Raw genomic sequence first — 16,327 nt, 5'->3', positions numbered from 1 at the left:
AATAATATTTGATTTTCTTTAATAAAGTTAGGTTTTAGTTTCAAGAAATATGAACCTCACCATTTAAAATACATGTGATTTTATCAATAATATTTGATTTTATAATAAAGTTGGGTTTTAGTTTTCAGAAACAAGAACGTCCACGTTTAAAATACACTTAATTTTATTAATAATATTTGATTTTTTAATAAAGTTGGGTTTTAGTTTTCAGAAAGGGCAAAACAGTTCGAGACATTTTAGAGGATGATTTGGGCGAAACAGAGTGAGTCATCTGAGTTGACTTAGCTTTACTTCATGGCTGTGTTTTGTATAATACACATGGCTGTGTTTAATAATATTTGATTTTTTAGTAAGGTTGGGTTCTAGTTTTCAGAAATATGAACATCCCAATTTTCAATTTGGTCGATGAATGTTCTACCAAAAATCGTTTTTTTTGTGACTTCAAATAACATTCTATGAATTTTTTAATATTCTCACTACCCAAAGGTTCAAATGCAAGAACTTTTACTTGAATTCCATTTATAATATTCATATTTTTATTGGATTGTATGAAGGGGGTACACGAGTTAAAAATGCGTAGCAGTTAAGGTAAGTATGAGAGGATGATATGTCTTAGGCAACTTGCTATAAATGTTAGAATGATAAAAAAAGGTTCCACTTCAGTTCCTAATTTTCTCTAAGACATAAAAAATTTAAAGTTCAATTCTAATTTTTTTTTGTTGAAGATAGAAAAAAGTCAAATTTGGATTGTGAACATTCTCCATCATCGTAAAAAGTTCCACTTTAATTCTGAGTTTTCTCAATAAAGTGAAGAATAGTTAAAGTTCTCTTTTGAATTTTCTCAAATAAAAAATAAGATACAGAGCAATTCTACTTCTTTCCAATGAAAATAAAAAGGTTCCACTTCAGTTCTGTATTTTCTCAAAGAGATGAAAAAAATTTAAAGTTCTGTTCTAAATTTATTGTTAAGGATAGAAAAAAGTTATACTTTGATTGCGAATTTTTGCCATGAAGATAAAGAATTCCACTTTAACTCTTAGTTTTCTCAAAGAAGTGAAGAAAAACTCAATTTCTCTTCTGAAAATTTCACAATGAAAAGAAAAAAATTACAGTTCAATTTTTTATTTTTCACCAAAGAAAATAAAAAAAAAATAAAAAAGGTTCCAATTCAGTTCCTAATTTTTTCAAAAACATAAAAAACTTAAATTTCTATTCTAAATTTTTCTGTTGATGATAGAAAAAGTCATACTTTGATTGCTAATGTTCTCCATCAAGATAAAACGTTCCAATTTAATTCTGGGTTTTCTCAATAAAGTGAAGAAAAGTTCAAGTTCTCTTCTGCATTTTCTCAAAGAAAAAAAAAGTTACACATCAATTCAAATTTGTTCAAAAATAAATAAAAATGTTCAACTTCATTTCTGATTTTTCTCAAAGAGATGAAAAAATTGAAAAGTTCTGTTCCAAATTTTTCATAGAAGATAGAAAAAGTTATACATTGATTGTGAGTATTTGCCGTGAAGACAAAGAGTTCCACTTTAATTCCAAGTTTTCTCAAAGAAGTGCAAAAATGTTCAAGTTCTTTTCTGAAGATAAAAAGTTTCACTTTAATTCTGAGTTTTCTCAATAAAGTGAAGAAAAAATTCAAGTTCTCTTCTCAATTTTCTCAAAGAAAAGAAAAAAGTTACAGATCAATACTAATTTTTTCCAGAAAAAATAAAAAGGTTCCACTTCAGTTCTGGTTTTTCTCGAAGAAGTGAAAAAATTTAAAGTTCTGTTCTAAATTCCTTGTAAAACATAGAAAAAAGTTATACTTTGATTGTGAATGTTCACCATGAAGATAAAGAGTTCCACTTTAATTCTGATTTTTCTCAAAGAAGTGCAAAAAGGTTCAAGTTCTCTTCTGAATTTTCTTAAAGAAAAGAAAAAAAGTTAGCTCAATTCTGAATTTTACCAAAGAAGAGAAAAAAGTTTTACTTAGGTTCTGAGATTTCTCAGATATGAAAAAAATTCAAAAGTTCTGTTCTAAATTTCTCAATAGAAGATATAAAAGAAGTTACAGTTGAATTCTGAATTCTAATTTATTCAGAAAAAATAAAAAGGTTCCCCTTCGTTTTTAATTTTTCTCAAAGAAATGAAAAAATTTAAAAATTCTGTTCCAAATTTTTCATAGAAGATGGAAAAAGTTATACATTGATTTTGAGCATTCGCATGAAGATAAAAAGTTCCAATTTAATTCTGAGTTTTCTCAAAGAAGTGCAAAAATCTTCACTCTCAGAGAACTGAAGGAAAGTTCAAGTTCTCTTCTGAAGTTAAATAGTTCCACTTTTAATTCTGAGTTTTCTCGAAGAAGTGAAGAAATGTTCAAGTTCTCTTCTGAATTTTATCTAATAAAAAAAAGTTACCGTTCAAATCTGAATTTTTAAATAACATTTAGAAAAAAGTTATACTTCGATTCTGAACTTTTTCCCAAGAAGAGAAAAAGTTCTGCTTTAGTTCTGTATTTTCTCAAAGAAGTGAAGGAAAATTCAAGTTCTCTTCTGATTGTTTTCCGAAAGAAGAGAAAAGGTTCCATTTTAATTCTGAGTTTTCAAAACGATGTGAAGAAAAGTTCAAGTTCTCTTCTGAATTTTTTCAAAGAAAAGAAAAAAAGCTATAGTCCAATTCTAATTTTTTCCATAGAAAATAAAAAATCTCAGACTTTTTAATAAACATTCTAAGCGTTTGACAGGCTAGCGTATCCTAAAAATAATGGAAATACAACAAAGTAACGCATAAAATATTTTTTTTAAATAACGACAAGTAGAATACTAACATAAAAAGATGTTACATACATTATTACACATTATTAATATTATTGAGCAACTTTGGACATGTTGAATCTGTTCTATAAAATAAATCATCATGTTAATTTATCGTCATATTCGTTATTGATATCAATGCCCTTTTTATTTTGCCAGCGATTTCATTGTCTATTATCACATTATTTTTACAGAGGTGACATTTCTGGCACGTAGACAAAATTTGATTTATGATATTAGTGCAGCAGAATGCATGTCTTCTATTTCCCTTTGCTTTCATTCGAGTGCTAACAACGGAAAGATGACGATGAGATCTATCAACGGGTAACATGTTACTAGAACCATTAGCTAGAGTTTTTCCCTCTTCATCAACTATTATTTTTATGTTGGCATTATCTTTGAGTACTAACTTCTCTGGAAATGATACTTTCACATATCCACCATTTGTCTGATGAAAATTCTTGAGTACTCGAAAAGAATTTAACTCCTCGCTGTCATGACAACGTTAGCATACATTCCCAATAAGGTCTCCATTACTACTTGTTTCATAGTTCAAATATATCTCTTTGTCAGCATTCAAGGCAACGATGACTTTTTAATGTGTACAAACTTTCCTCGAATAATTCATTTTCACTTCCTGTTTTTTAAATATGATGCAGGTTTTTATCCCTCCAATGTGTGAAATTACTGATTTATAACATGCAATAAACTAGGTAGTCTCGATAACACTACCATTGAGTACCACTGGGAAAGCTGCACCGAGTGTAAGAGCAAGCATTCGTAAAAGAAGTTGAATATTTTTCCAAAAAAATTAGTCCAAAAAAAGGTTAGACTGGTTATAAATGGTAGCACACCCACTCAGACTTCGGTTCACTTAGAGTGGCGCACCACTCTAAGTGAACCTAAATTAACCTAACTTTAACCTAAATTAAATTAACCTAAGTTGCGCTACTCTAAGTGAACCTAAATTAACCTAATTTTTTGTATGTTTCTCTCACTATGATTGTGTGTCTGATTGGGTGAGCTGCCATTTATAACCAGTCTAACCTATTTTTTTGGACTGATTTTTTTGGACATGGAAAAATATTCAACTTTTTCTTACGAATCTGAAAATTAGACGAAATATGCTTGCGTCTTTACCAATCGGACTCTATGCTTGCTGTTAAACTCGAAGCGGCTTTCCCAGTGGTACTCTATGGTAGGTTACCGAGACTACCTAGTATTAAATCAGTAATTTTCACACATTGGAGGGATAAACACCTGCATCATACTTTAAAAAAAAGTGAAAATGAATTATTCGAGGAAAGAGTGTACACATGATAAAGTCATCATTGCCTTGAATGCTGACAAATAGATATATTTGAACTATGAAACAAGTAGTAGTGGAGATCTTATTGGGAATGTATGCTTACGTTGTCATGACAGTGAGGAGTTAAATTCCTTTGGAGTACTCAATGCTTTCCATTATGCAAGTTGTGGGTATGTGAAAGTATCATTTCCAGAGAAGTTAGTACTCAAAGAGAATGCCAACATACAAATAATAGTTGATGAAGAGGGGCAACTTCTAGATAATGGTTCTGGTAACACGTTACCCGTTGATAGATCTTATTGTCATCTTTCCGGTGTTAGCATTCGAATGAAAGCCAAGGGAAATAAAAGACATACATACTGCTGCACCAATATCATAAATAATATCTTGTCGACGTGCAAGAACTGTTACCTCTGTAAAAATAATGTGATAATAGAAAATGAAATCGTTGGCAAAATAAAAAGGCATTGGCAGACAACATCAATAACGAATATGAAGATAAATTAGAGGAGAATGAAGCAAAAGTGTACATTATTACTACCAATGATCATATAGTCAATGAATCAAATAATACCATAGATGAAACGTGTATTGAACCTGTAGGTGACACCCCAGTAAAAATTGCGTATGACTCAAAATGGAATAATGATTATTCTACTGGTTATAAACTAAGAGAAGAGGGTAACTCTATTATCAAGAGAAAACATGATGATTTATTTTATAGAACAGATTCAAAATGTCCAAAGTTATAAGTGTCCAAAGCTCAATAATATTAATAATGAACAATAATGTATGTAACATCTTTTTTAATCAATATTTCACATGTCGTTGATTTATTTAAAATATTTTATATATTACTTTGTTAAGTTTCCATTATTTTTAGGATACGCTAGCATGTCAAACGCTTAGAATGTTTATTACAAGGTCTGATATTTTTCATTTTCTTTGGAAAAATTAGAGTTGGACTAAAACTTTTTTCTTTTCTTTGAGAAAATTCCGAAGAGAACTTGAACTTTTCTTCACTTCGTTTTTAAAACTCAGAATTAAAATGCAACCGTTTCACTTCTTTGGGAAAACAATCAGAAGAGAACTTGAACTTTCCTTCACTTCTTTGAGAAAATACAGAGTTAAAGCAGAACTTTTTCTTTTCTTGGGGAAAAATTCAGAATCGAAGTATAACTTTTTTCTAAACTTTATTTAAAAATTTAGAATTCAACTGATCCCTTTCTTATTAGAGAAAATTCAGAAGAGAACTTGAAATTTTCTTTACTTCTTCGAGAAAACTCAGAATTAAAAGTAGAACTATTGATCTTCAGAAGAGAACTTGAACTTTTCTTCACTTCTCTGAGAAAACTCGGAAATTAAAGTGGAAATTTTTATATCTTCGTGGAGAATATTCAGAATTCAACTGTAACTTCTTTTATATCTTTTACGGAGAAATTTAGAACAGAACTTTGAATTTTTTTTTCATGTTTTAGAAATTTAGAACCAAAGTAAAACTTTTTTCTCTTCTTTGGTAAAATTCAGAATTTAGCTAACTTTTTTCTCTTCTTTAAGAAAGTTCAGAAGAGAACTTGAATATTTTCGCATTCCTTTGAGAAAACTCAGAATTAAAGTGGGTTTCTTTATCTTCATAGGGAATATTCACAATCAAAGTATAACTTTTTTCTATCTTTTACGAGAAATTTAGAACCGAACTTTAAATTTTTTTCACCTCTTCGAGAAAAATCGGAGCTGAAGTGGAACCTTTTTATTTTCTCTGAAAAAATTAAAATTGATCTGTAATTTTTTTCTTTTCTTTGAGAAAATTCAGAAGAGAACTTAAATTTTTTCTTCACTTTATTGAGAAAACCTCGAATTAAAGTGAAACATTTTATCTTCAGAGGAGAGCTTGAACATTTTTGCACTTCTTTGAGAAAACTCAGAATTAAATTGGAACTCTTTATCTTCATGGGGAACACTCAAAATCCATGTATAACTTTTTCTATCTTCTATGAAAAATTTGGAACAGAACTTTAAAATTGTTTCATCTCTTTGAGAAAAATTAGAGATAAAGCGGAACCTTTAATTTTTTCTGAATAAATTAGAATTCATAATTCAACTGTAACTTCTTTTATATCTTCTACGGAGAAACTTAGAACAGAACTTTTAAATTTTTTCATGTCTCAAAAATTCAAAACCGAAGTAAAATTTTTTTCTCTTCTTTGGTAAAATTCAGAATTGAGCTAAATTTTCCTCTTCTCTAAGAAAATTCAGAAGAGAACTTGAACATTTTCGCACTTCTTTGAAACAACTCAGAATTAAAGTGGAACTCTTTATCTTCATGGTGAAATTCACAATCAAAGTATAACTTTTTCTATCTTTTACGAGAAATTTAGAACAGAACTTTAAATTTTTTCACCTCTTTGAGAAAAATCAGAACTGAAGTGGAACATTTTTATTTTCTCTGTAAAAATTAGAATTGATCTGTAGCTGTTTTCTTTTCTTTGAGAAAATTGAGAAGAGAACTTGAATTTTTTCTTCACTTTATTGAGAAAACTCAGAATTAAAGTGAAACTTTTTATCTTCAGAGAAGAACTTGAACATTTTTGCACTTCTTTGAGAAAACTCAAAATTAAAGTGGAACTCTTTATCTTCGTGGCAAATATTCACAATCAAAGTATAATCTTTTCTATCTTCTATGAAAATTTTGGAACAGAACTTTTAAATTTTTTACATCTCTTTGAGAAAAATCAGAAATGAAGTCGAACCTTTTTATTTTTGTTGAATAAATTAGAATTGATCTGTAACTTTTTTCTTTGAGAAAATTCAGAAGAGAACTTGAAATTTTCTTCATTTTACTGAGAAAACTCAGAATTAAAGTGGAACTTTTTATCTCGTTGGAGAATATTCACAATCAAAGTATGAATTTTTTCTATCTTCAACAGAAAAATTTAGAATAGAACTTCAAATTTCTTATGTCTTTGAGAAAAAACAGAACTGAAGTGGAACGTTTTTATTTTAATTGGAAATTAAAGTGGAACTTTTATTCTTCAGAAGAAAATATTTTTGCACTTCTTTGAGAAAACTCAGAATTAAAGTGGAACTCTTTATCTTCATGGCGAATATTCACATTCAATATATAAGTTCTTTCTATTTTCTATGAAAAATTTGGAACAGAACTTTTAATTTTTTTTTCTCTCTTTGAGAAAAATAAGAAGTGAAGTGGAACCTTGTGATTTATATTTGAATAAAATAGAATTGATCTGTAACTTATTTTTTTCTTTGAGAAAATTCAGAAGGGAACTTTAAATTTTCTTCACTTCATGGAGAAAACTCAGAATTGAAGTGGAACTCTTTATCTTCATGGCGAATATTCACAATCAAATTATGACTTTTTTACTTTTCAACAGAAAAATTTAGAATAGAACTTTAAGTTTTTTATGTCTTTGAGAAAATTAGGAACTGAAGTGGAACCTTTTTTTATTTTTTTAATTTTCTTTGGAAAAAATTAGAACTGAACTGTAACTTTTTCTTTTCATTGTGAAATTTTCAGAAGTTAACTTGAATTTTTCTTCACTTCTTTGAGAACTCAGAATTAAAGTGGAACTCTTTATATTCATGGCGAATATTCACAATCAAATTGTAGCTTTTTTCTATCTTTAACGAGAACTTTGGAACAGAACTTTAAATTTTTTTCATCTCTTTGAGAAAAAACAGAACTGAAGTGGAAAGTTTTTATTTTCATTGGAAACAATTCAAATTGATCTGTAAATTATTTTTTTATTTGAGAAAATTCAGAAGAGAACTTGAACCTTTCTTCGCTTTATTGAGAAAACTCAGAATTAAAGTGAAACTTTTTATCATGATGGAGAATATTCACAATCAAAGTATGACTTTTTTCTATCTTCAACAGAAAATTTAGAATTGAACTTTAATTTTTTTATGTCTTTGAGAAAATTAGGAACTGAAGTGGAACCTTTTTTCTAAAATTCTAACATTAATGGCAAGTTGCCTAAGACTTATCATCCTCTCAGACTTACTTTAACTGCTACGCACTGTTAACTCTTTTACCCCCTTCATACAATCCAATTAAAAATATGAATATCATAAATGGAATTCAAGTAAAAGTTCTTGCATTTGAACCTTTGAGCTGTGAGAATATTAAAAAAGTTATAGAATTTTATTTGAAATCACAAAAAGAAAAAAAACACTTTTTGGTAGAACATTCACCGATCAAATTGAAAATTGGGATGTTCATATTTCTGAAAACTAAAACCCAAATTTATTAAAAATCAAATGTTATTAATAAAATCATATGTATTTTAAAGGTGGATGTTCGTATTTCTTGAAACCAAGACCCAACTTTATTAAAAAAAAAGTCAAATGTTATTAATAAAATCAGATGTATTTTAAACTGGGATGTTGATATTTCTGAAAACTAAAACCCAACTTTACTTTAAAAAAATATGTAAAAATGTTCCTAATGAGGTCTTTGATCATCCCCCACCCCCCAAAAAAATATAAAACCTAATCGTTGGTGTATGAAAAAAAAACCTATGAAAGGCTATGAAACCTAGCTCAGAAAATTGTGAATTAGTAAACCAAGCATCCCAAATTATAGGTTTTAGACAACATACACCTACGAAAGGTTAGGGAAATCTAGCTCAGAAAAGTCCAAAATAGCAAACTAGACATCCCAAATCATAAGTTTCATGCAACGCAAACCTACAAAAGGTTAAGAAACGTAACTAAGAAAAGTCTAAAATAGTAAACCAAGCACCCCAAATCATAGGTTTCAGACAACACAAATCTACATACCTTAAGAAATCTAGAAAAAATGTGTATTTTTTAAACTAAAACCCAACTTTATTAAAAAAAAAAATATTATTAATAAAATGATATTTATTATCAACATGGGTGCTCTAGTATACAAAACTAAAACCCAACTTTATTAAAATATCAAATATTATTTAAAAAATCTTACGCGTTCTAAACGTGGAAGTTGGTATGTCTTGAAACTAAAACAATCAAAATGTATTTCTTATTAAAAAAAATTAAAATGTTATTAATAAAATCAGATGTATTTTAAAGTGTGATGTTCATATGTTTGAAAAATAAAACACAACTTTATTAAAAAATATGCAAAAATGTACCCAATGAGGCCTTGGATCATCCCCCATCTCCCAAAAAATATTAAAGTTAATCATGGGTTTCATACAACATACACCTATGAAAGGCTATGAAACCTAGCTCAGAAAAGTGCGAAATAGTAAACCATGCATCCCAAATCATAGGTTTCAGACAACATACACCTACGAAAGGTTAGGAAATCTAGCTCAGAAAAGTCCATTATAGCAAACTAGACATCCCAAATCATAAGTTTCATGCAACACACACCTACGAAAGGTTAAGAAACCTAGCTAAGAAAAGTCTAAAATAGTAAACTCAACATCCCAAAACATAGATTTCAGACAATACACACCTACGACAGGCTAAAAAACCTAGGTCAGAAAATTGCGAAATAGTAAACCATGCATCCCAAATCATAGGTTTCGGACAACAAACATCTACAAACGTTAAGAAATCTAGATTAAATGCGAATTTTTAGTGCTTAAGTATGTTATATGTCATTCTAAGACATGTAATAAAAAGTTGAAATAAAATTATCATGTTAAAAAAATAAAACAAAGTCTAAAAAAAACCTAAAAAAAAGTATGAAAATGGGGGGTGGGCCCAAAAAGTTGAAGGGAGGGGGCCCCTTAAAGGTTAGGGAGAGGTAACCCTTGGAAGTTGAGGTCCTTGGTGGCTAAGGTCATTGGTGGTTGTGGTTCTTGTTGATTCAAATCCATAACCATCTCACTAATCCCATATTATGTACTTGTCTATTATAGTGACTACACCCGAGAAGTAAAGCTAGGTCAAGTCTGTTGGTCTTGCCTTAGCGCCTACGGCTCTATTACTTTCAACTGTTTAGCATACTCTACTATTTTATAACACACACATCCTATATTATGTACTTGTCTACTATAGCAACCACAGCCGAGATGTAAATCTAGGTCAAGTCACATGTCTCAATCTGTTTCACCCCAAATAATCCCCTAAAATGTCAATTAATCTCTGATGTCTCCTTTGTTTTGGCAACTTTGCACTGATACATTTAAATTCTCGTGAAGCCTTTTGATTTTTCTGTCATGATTTCTTACACAATCGAAGTTCTATAAGTTCAACGCTATTTATGTCTATATCAATTACGAAACATTCTATAACATAAGATGGAATCGTGACAAACAGATATTACGCAGTTCCGACAACATCTTGTTACATAAATTCATGGTAAATTCATTGGAGGTCAAGTGATGTCGCCCCCGGTCGGATTCAATGAGCGTGTGGTCTTGTACTGGTCGTATTCTAGCTCATTGGAGGTCAATGATCTTGTACGTGTCAAATGTCAATATAGACCTCTACAGGTAAAACACTATAACATCGTCTTCTCTGTACTTTGTCAACCATGTCTTGTTGTTCACTTCAAATGTTCATTTTAATTCTCATTTTTCATTTCAAAAATATACCTAAAATTTGTATTTCGATTTGATTTTGGCCCTAAACTTGGTCTTCATAATGTCTTTTACTATCAAAGTGAAGACATCAGATAAAAACTTTTTTTTATCCCTAGATCTATCTTAAGTCTATTCTTCTCTAGGTTTACCTATGAAATTTTAAGGGCAGTACCATATTTTCACAAGTGTTGCCATGTTGAACAACAAGGAAAAAGAAAATTGGTTAGTTTATTTATTAGTTTAGGATATTTTTAGGAATGTTTATCTAGGTGATCGGTACGTGTTAGAAAAATAATTTTTTTCCCTAACGTAGTGCTTTATTTTTGTAATGGTTTATATTTTTGCTTATTATGTTAAATAAAGTCAATAAAATAAAAGTTGATTTTTGACAACAAATATTGTCAATATATTGCTTCCATGAAATAACAACACCTTTAAAAAAAGTTAAATTTTAGGATGATTGGTGTCCTAAATTTCTAGGTTAGTTTTGAACATGTTTTTCTTTTTTTTTCTTTTGATTTGGCAACCGCCACTACCAAACACAACCAAACAGCATATAGGAATTTTTACGTTGAAAAATGAAATTTCCAAGTTTCTAATTCCGCTTAATAAATTCAAACTACTAGTTTTCATTTTCACTGTTGTTGGTACTTTATATATAGTTAAATATAAAAGCTGTAGGCTCTTCTTTAAATTTAATCATTTTTTTTACCTGCAAAGTTTTGAGGTTACTTAAATACAAATAATATGTGTACGCGCATATTTGGTAAAAGTGGGAGGAGTTTCTATACGTCAGCAGAATCAAAAGTTTTACGCCAGAATGGTAATACCCTAAAATTGGAAAAAACTACATATTTTATAAACAAAAAATCATAAGATTCAGTTATGTATTTTAAGTCAGTCAACTGTAATCCTTATAGGTTTTCCTTACTATTCGGTATAATATCTATGGTTTGTGGCCTCATAGGAGTTCCAACTGGCGCTTATCTGGGAAGAGTTTTGAAGCCAAGATTCATTGCTTCAGAATCCCTTATTACTGGAGCTGGTCTTCTATTGGCAGCACCGTTCTTTTTTGCCGTGGTTTACCTTGCACGCTATAACACTACAGCGGTTTGGATCATGCTGATTATCGCGCAACTTTTCGTAAATCTCAACTGGGCCTTAACTGTTGAAATTCAAATGGTAAGCACTGCTGATTTAAATTTGTTAGTCATATCAAAAATCAATTTTGTTCTATATATTTCATTAAAAAAACAAATTTAATTAAAATTGAGCTTTAATCTTTCATGAAAATAAATCAAACATTTATATATTCTCAATTTTCTAAAAGTGTCATTGTGCGTTCAAACTTCGTGCGATCTACTAGCAACAGCGATCTCTTACGTTGTAATTTACTGTGCTCGCTATAACATTACAGCGGCTTGAATCATGCTTATTATCGTGCTTTTTTTTGTAAATCTCAAATGGGCCTTAACTCTTGAAATCTAAATGATAAGCACTATCGACTTAAAGTTATTCGAATCGGCTTTTATTGACGGGAGTTCTATTGGGAGAGGGGTCTTTCAGGTTAGGCCTCATGAGAGCCGAAGTCTTGCATTGCGACTGCACATTAGCTCTAACCCCCATTGTACTTCTTGGCTGAAGGGCTACAAAACGGAGGTCAGCACCTCCGGTAGGGACTGTAAAGTCCAATGCCGTGTTCTTTACCTTATTCATTTCATAAGTAAACATTATTTTATGTGTTTGTACTTAAAGAGTAAAATGAAAATGTTTGAAACAACACTTTTACCTCCAAATCCGCCCTTCCACTTATGACAGAATGAAAAGAAGATGGTCCCTGGACAGAGTGGGAAGAGGTAGTCGCAATGATTTAATGAAAATTAGAATTTACTTGAAGGAGACACATAGCGCAGCTTTAAACCAATTGGAGCCGGGCTGGAACTCGCATTGTTATGTTGGTTGAGGGTGGCTGAATTATTATTATTATTAGTAGTAGTAGTGGTATACCTGTTGGTTATAATCAAAACAAAGAGCTACAAGAAATAATGTGGCTATTGCCTGTTCGAAGAAGAAGTAAGCGTGGTCTGGGGATGGAATGTTGCAGGTGAGAATGTTGATATGGACTATGAAAAACGAGAACTGATAATGGAATTTGCCGAGGAATTAAGAGAGTAAAATATAAATACTAAAGAAATTAGTTTTGTTTCCAAGTGTTCTTAAAAGTAACATTAAATTCGTTTTTATTATAATCAAAAATTGTATATAATACAAACAAAAGTTGGGGGACGATTTGTCTTGTGTATTTATAACTCTTTAAGGACGAAATTTAAAATGTATTAATCACCCCACGCTTGCAGAAACAAATTTCAAGTTTTTTCTAATAGCGGGACTAATTTTGTTTATCATTGTTTTCATTTAACATTATTTTTACACAACAAATTATTCCACAATTAATTTTCTTTTAGAGCGTAGTGATACCAACAAGAAGAGCAACATCACAGGCTTTCAATATTTTCGTTTCACACGCTCTTGGGGATTGCATCAGTCCATACCTTATTGGCTTAGTAAGTAATATCATTATCCAGTCCTAATTTTAGCACACCAAATACAAATAGGCAGTTAAGTACGGATCGAGATCATTGAAAACAGCTGGGAGAGGGACATTGAGACCTGTACATTAATGAATTTGAAATATTTTAACTTTATATAGCAGGGGAGACGGAGTTTTCTTTCCAAAAACTCCCAGTTATATTGACAGGTTTCTAAATTACGTGTACGGGCTAAATGCAGATTTTGGTAACTGAAAAATTAAAATTAATTCTGCTTTTATGCTTCTCAAAATATACCTACCTTACAAGGCCGTACCCGGAATTTTTTTTCGGAGGGGGTTTTACTCAAAAAACCTCAAAAACCGCATACGAAATTTGTTTATATCCATTTTTGTTACGTTTTTACAAGTCAAACAAACATTTCAGGGGGGAGGGGTCAAAACCCCCTAACCCCCCTTTCTGGGTACGGCCTTGCTACCTTGTTTTATGATGTAAGAGAATGTGTCCATACCTTGACCCTTGAACCCCATAATATCATCCGTGGAAATTTGATAATATCCCGAGGTTCAATTGCGGAAAATCCCCAGGGATGATATAGAATTCCAGAGAAAAAAAATAATATAATAATGACGTATATGCTTAATTTGCATTAATAACTTCTGACGCCTCAATGGCTAGGCGTAACAAAATCAGAAAAGATTTGAAAAAAAGAAAAATGAGGACATTTCCCGTCAGTGAAAATGCATAAAACGGATAATTTCTTCTCGTCTTAAGTTTAAATATTGCTCCTTACCTTCAGCTGAAAAAAACTCATCATTTTACTTAATTTCTTATCGTTTTTAAAGAATACCGGAAAATACCCCCCCCCCTAAAAAAAAAATCTGGTATGGTAAGTTGCTCCCGTGTAAAACACCCCTGGAAAATTCCGCCGAGACAATTCCATCATCACTGAAAACACACGCGGGTTAATCCCATTCTCGCTGAAAACTACCCCCCCCCCTGAAAAATTCCGGTGGACCGCTCGGTTGGGAAAATTCTCCTTAGCCAACATTCTTTTTAAAAGCAATTATTTTTGTTTAATTTCTCATCGTTTCTAATATAATATCTCCCCTCACTATGTTAAATTTATTCCGGAAATAACCCCCACTCCCCACCAAAGGAAAGATTTTTCCATATAAAACTCCAAATTGAGAAATTCTCTCACGGAAAATACATCCCCCCAATGGACAAATCCCCCACACAACTCCAACCCCAATGAAAATTTCCGGGTACAATTCCCCTGGAACATCCCCACATGTAAAATTGAGTCACCAGAGAAATCACGACGAATAAAAAAGAATTTCGTGTAGGAATTCTGACAAATTGCCCACCATGTAAAGTTTTCCCTTGAAAGTTAATCCCTGGGAACTTCTCTTCCGACGGAAAATTCTTCCTGTGGGGATTCCCCACCCAAAATGTGCGTGTAAATGCCTACTACCCGTAGTAATTTCTTCCAGGGGCTATGGTGGTCACGCCATCTCAAGAGGGAACAGCTATTGAACCTTTCAACTATGCTAAATAAGATAACTATCTCAAAATTCTGTGATTTTTCCTCTGGCAAAAAAGGTCCACATTTTTGAAGATGGGAGCTTGAGATCTCTACAGCAGTAGTAATGACCCTATTGATCCGTAACTAGATGGTATAAAGCGAGCAATCCCTCTATATTATGATCCTATAATGGGATCGTGCATGTTATATTTGGAACTAGATATTCAGGGACGAGATTGTGTAATGCAAACAGACTGGTTTCTGAGCCAGCATCTATTTTCTGGGTCAATCAGAGATGTTTCTACTAACGGTGGTCCATATATCCATATACACAGTATTAGGCCTACAATGGAATATACAGGAATATGTGTGCAGTTTCAACGGAACATGCCCTGTCGACCATGTTTTTCTAGGTTCAATAGTCAAAACTATACATCGTCATATTGCGTATTCAACGGTGGTCTCTTTGTAAAAATACTAGTTTTGGCCCGGAGGTCATATAATTTTGTTTTTTCAGCATAAATTAAAGATGCAATTAGTTTTTCTAGATCAGTTGAAAATACCAAGTTGAAAGGATAACCTTTTTTTTAAATTTATTCGTTTGTTTGAATAAGTTATTCAGCGAGTAAAATATATTAATTACTCTGATTAAGTATTTGCTCTGATATTGAGATTAGATGGAGAATTCTACGAGACGTTTGTGAGTACATTTTTTTTAATACTGTATTAAAAGAATCCATTTTGTGTTGGCATTAAGTATTCACTGGCCTATATTGAACTGATGTGTAAATATGCTATTATCAGATAATGGGAAAACAAAGTTTATTGTTACACGTGCCAATTCTTCTTAATGTTAGCTAAGATGTATCGGGTTTATCATGCAGTCCCATCTAAATCCGTTTTCAGATACAGAGTTGTAAATCGATTTGATATTTATGACGAATTTTGTCTGTTAAAATATTTACTAAAAATTAAAAAATACGGATGACTATAAGGGTCGTTTATATGGTGCAATAAGAAGCTTTTCCCCGAAGGGGTTGCTATCTCATAGGCAATTTATCTTAAATTTGGAATAGCATCGTTAGCATCAATCTATGGAAATGGTTAACGATGACAAGATGACCTTGGGACTTGAACTAGATTTACTTCTCGTATGTGTTCTGCATAATACACAAGTACCATTTGAACAGTGTTGTCAATATAAAATATGCTCTTAACATTGTGGGATACTGAAAAGTTGATACTAATAGAGATGTAGATGCCAAGAAAAGAATGTTAATAGAGAAATTCAGAACAATCTTGAGAAATCTTAGGAATCGCGTAATGAGATGATTATAGGTTTGAAACATCAAGGATCGCAACCATCAACGACCCTAACCACCAAGGACCTCAACTTCCATACGCCCCCCTATCCCCAACCTCCAAGGCCCCCCCCCATCCAACTGTTTGGGCGCCCTCCCCTCATTTTTTTTTCCTATACGTTTTTTTGAAGTTTTTTTTTAACTTTTTTTTGTTTTTTTTAACATAGTATTTTTTTTCAACTTTTTTTTTACATTTCTTCGAATGCAATAAAACATACTTAAAACATAAAAGATTTACATTTA

At 31.3% G+C, this 16,327-nt stretch overlaps 1 protein-coding gene and 1 pseudogene across 2 annotated transcripts in view; both read left to right on the top strand.

Moving 5' to 3' along the window:
- Nucleotides 1-16,327, top strand: part of LOC148945912 (transmembrane protein 120 homolog) — a 545,739-nt gene that overhangs the window by 313,843 nt on the left and 215,569 nt on the right. The gene's annotated exons all lie outside the window — the stretch shown is intronic.
- Nucleotides 1-16,327, top strand: part of LOC148945916 (protein spinster-like) — a 116,946-nt pseudogene that overhangs the window by 78,390 nt on the left and 22,229 nt on the right. The window contains exons 6-7 of the transcript XR_016142506.1: nucleotides 11,567-11,828; nucleotides 13,112-13,210. The product of XR_016142506.1 is annotated as a protein spinster-like (transcript). The remainder of the gene's footprint in view (nucleotides 1-11,566; nucleotides 11,829-13,111; nucleotides 13,211-16,327) is intronic.

This window comes from Artemia sp. Qi Xiang Cuo, chromosome 12, assembly GCF_049724085.1.
Source record: "Artemia sp. Qi Xiang Cuo chromosome 12, ASM4972408v1, whole genome shotgun sequence".
Classification (NCBI taxonomy): Eukaryota; Metazoa; Arthropoda; class Branchiopoda; order Anostraca; family Artemiidae; genus Artemia; species Artemia sp. Qi Xiang Cuo.
Note: the sequence above shows the minus strand (reverse complement) of the source record. Positions and strands in the feature narration are given on the sequence as shown.